The following is a 3923-nucleotide window of genomic DNA, read 5'->3' as shown; positions in this document are numbered from 1 at the left end:
CCAGTTCTGTAATTCATTTCCACATAACCTTTATTTTTCACAGCTGTAAGCCTCGTCCATCTTTTATATACAGTCAATTGTCACAGGTTGTTTTTCTTAATCATTTTTTCTTTTGAGGACTGAATCGTGATTTCAGGAAATAAATGTTGCTGCTGTTGACAGCTCACACTAAAACAGATGAATAGCATAACAAGCCAGAGGGGTCTCACCCATATGTACATTTATGGGTGAAATGTCCCTTTAATATCTGACAAGTCCCAAGATAATTTCAAACAAATACATTTTCAGAAATTAGAGGTTTTTACTTTTCAAATTAAGTTTCATACCCATTGTTATGAGCCATTCCATTTGGATAAACACATTACATACAAAGGAGTGGATGTGAACCAACCCCTAAACTGTAAATGGGTCACTGGCAGCTTGGTGGATGCTGACAGGTCAGGGTTCTCACTAAAATCTGAATTAAAATGTTTGTTGTGCGTCAAAGTGGCATCAGACAGGTGTGGTTTAGAGGATGGTGCAGCTACAAGCCAGAGCCTCTGAAGCAGAAACCGTTTGTGCACAGGTGTGCTTTACTGTCCTTATACACGTACATGGAAATTGTGGAATTTACCCTAAACTGAAGTCATTACTGCGAGCTGTCGCTTAAACTGCCACACAGCTGTTTGCAGAGACAACAGCTTTGAGTATTGAAGTAATAAAATAACTGCAAGGATGAACCACAATAGCAGGAGCCAACTGCTAATAAAGCCATAAAAGTAAGTGGCAGGGTATGGTCACCGCTTGCCTTCTCTCCACGTCTCCAGTCTGTGCTGACATAAAACTGACCAATAAAAGCAGCAAATACACCCACACTGCACTGGGAGGGCTATCTGATGCTATTCGGTGCTTCAAACTGTGCCAGCTTTACAGAAGAGCAGCAGCCTCTTTAAAAACAAAGTTCTGAGCCACAGTTCACAGGTTGAATTGTTTCTGTGAGTTCAGTGATGATGAGCGGCACCATATTGGTGCGCTATGTAACCCAAACACTCCAAAAATCAAACACATTAATCATAATGTTCTTGCGTGGGCAGATTAATCTCCCTCCAAACATGTTATGAGCAAACTGGAGATTAGAGGTCGTGCTAATCGGATGTTTTGCTTCTGATAAACACGAGAAAAGGCTAATCTGACTGTTTTCCTAAAAAACTGCTTTCTGTGAATGAAAGGCTGGCTTAGAAAAACACACACACGCACAAACATGAGGAGGGCCTGATAGCCAGAGTTTGAGCTGTTAATGCAAGTCAAGATGCACATTTTCTTTAAAGTTCTCACGCCGGAGGCTGAGTCATAGTTTTCATTTCTGTTTCATTTCTGCCTCCAATTCTGTTTCTTAAAGATACTGCCAGAAATATTGATGTCAGGCTTAACTGCATTTCCTGTGTTTACACATTTATAAATGTGGGGTCTGCAAGTCATACAAAAGAAAAGCGTTGAGTTGCACCTTTCACAGAATTGAGAAAAGAAAATCTCAGACCAAGCGTGAATACCCGTCTTCATCCAAACATCTGTGTTTTCCAGGTGATGCTTCCTTTTGGGGAAAAGTGATTCTAAATTTTAAAGGTCACTCATTTTATGCTATTTGACACCAGCAGGTGTTCCCACAGACAGGCTTTTCTCACACTAAGGACAGATCCTCTGAGATGCAGAGTCTGAAGGGCTGTAGTGCTCTGTCGTTGAGTTCAAATTAATGCTGGAGCAAAGCGTTATCATTTTCTTGATGCAATTTTTTGTATTTAAAGAAGCTCCTTCTGCTGTTCAGTGTTCAAATAGTACAAATATTAATCTTTAATTAACAACTAGTTCAGTATGGAGCACTTTAATGGCCATAGATGGGACTTTTTTCCCATTTTGAGAGATGAAGAAGCAAGACGATATGTTTTTTTCTTAAAAACATAAGGAACTTATGTAAATGTAATGAAGTAAATGTATTTTTCAATAGGGTAAGCAGCCTTAAAGTAAAAGAAGGAAACACCCAAGAAGAGGGAACTTATAGCTGAACACACCGGGTCCAGGGGTAGCTAATACTGCCAATTACCTTTAAATCAGCATCGACATAGCCAGAAACACCTGGATGCCCTCATTGTTATCATATTTATACTGAATTTAGCAGAAGAAAATACAAGTTTGAAGTACACTGGCATGCTTGGAGGAGATTCCTCTGAGTTTCTCTGATAAACCTGCTACATAAGTGATGATCAATCAGTACCTGATTTGTAAACCAGAAGCTCTTGGTGCACAGAGAGGGATTCCTCCAATCAACGGAAAACAATTACAGGCTCTTCTCTGTGGATCTTATCAAAAACCATTCAAAGACAAATAAATTCTGCCTCTTGGGCATTTGTCTATAATGTTTAATTTCCTGTTTAAATAAAGATTTTTTTAAAAGTATTTCCTACTACATAATAAATATAACCAAGTGTGCACACAATACATGCTATGAAAAGTCAGGGGTCCCCTGTGCTTTGCAGCCTGGCTTCAAGGTAGAGAAAGCGCTATGATGTGTTGATGGTGCACACAAAAATATATAAAATCGGTGCACATAATCGCATTTTGTGGCTTTAAAATGTAATTTTTTCTTGTATTTGACTCCTGCTGGACTCCACAGTCCCCAACACAAAGGAACTCCATTGATTTGTTACAAATAAAGCAAACAGATGAGATGCTAGACCCAAAAGCTCTGCAAGTTTCTGAAAATGAAAATATAATGTTGTGCCTCCTTTACTTAAAATCTTTTTTTTTCCGGCTTTCTCTCATTATTCCTGAATTTGTCCACCGTCTCTCAAGTTTTGTTTAAAATTAGTACTTGAACGTGATTTAGAAATGTGTCACTGACTTGACACCAGCCAAGCTGATTAGTTAATGCTCAGCATTGGACATGTAAATCTGAGGTCAGTATGATCTCATTGGTGCGATCTCTCTAATGTACCAGCTTTCTACAGCAGTCTGAGGGACCCACAGAATAAAAAATAGGTAGAGAAGTCTAGCGAAACACAAGCAGCCCGGGGAACGATGACTAAAACCACCCGCACCATGAATAATCTGTCATGAAATAACCTGAAATGAGTGACTTTGTGCATCTTCCTTTATGATAAAAGACTTTGATTTGCAAACTGTACATACAGTGTGTGTAAAACTGATGCCAATAAATCAGACTCATGCCTTCTGTCATTGAAGTGTTTTTGTGGTTGTTTAATAAGAGGAGACGCAGTGGATTTCGAGATATTTGTGGTTCACGATGACTTTAAAATTCCTGCCAAACAAAAACGCCCATCAGCAGCCCGAGGGACAAATAATCAGAAATGAATTCCAGCCATCTTTTGTCTGAAGAGCAAGATGTAAATAGACGTAAATCACAGAGTTCATCTGCCCGTCCAGAGCGAACACTCAGCACTGGAGGTCGTCCTGTCTGCCTGATGAGCTGCAGACTGCACTGATGAATGAGTCAAAGCCTTGATACTCATTTCTTAGGTAGGATTTATGGGCTCAGACTGTGCGAATGTGAGGCAGGTAGAGAAGATTAAAGCAGACATGAGGTGTCCCACGCTGCAGGCTGGGATTTAAACAATAATCTGAAGCCTGATTTAAAAATTGTTTGAGTCTTTGCAGCTCGATGGGGACAATTCAGTCGGAAAGCATTATCATTCCCAGGTGCCAGCCTGTGCTACCGAAGCAGGATTTCCTGGCAGTGCTGCAAACAGAACAGAGCACTTGATGTGAAATAAACGTGTTTACTTTGGAGAGTTTATATCTGAGCAGCAGCTTAGTGCTCTCATGCTGATAACTAAGGCACTTTGTAAAGTTACACAAGAACATTTTAGGTCATAAAAAATACCGTCCTCAACAATCAGTTCCTTTAAACACACCCAGTAAAAAACACAGAA

The sequence above is a fragment of the Neolamprologus brichardi genome, chromosome 16, assembly GCF_056152115.1.
Source record: "Neolamprologus brichardi isolate AB-2024 chromosome 16, ASM5615211v1, whole genome shotgun sequence".
Lineage (NCBI taxonomy): Eukaryota > Metazoa > Chordata > Actinopteri > Cichliformes > Cichlidae > Neolamprologus > Neolamprologus brichardi.
This window is presented reverse-complemented; position numbering follows the sequence as displayed.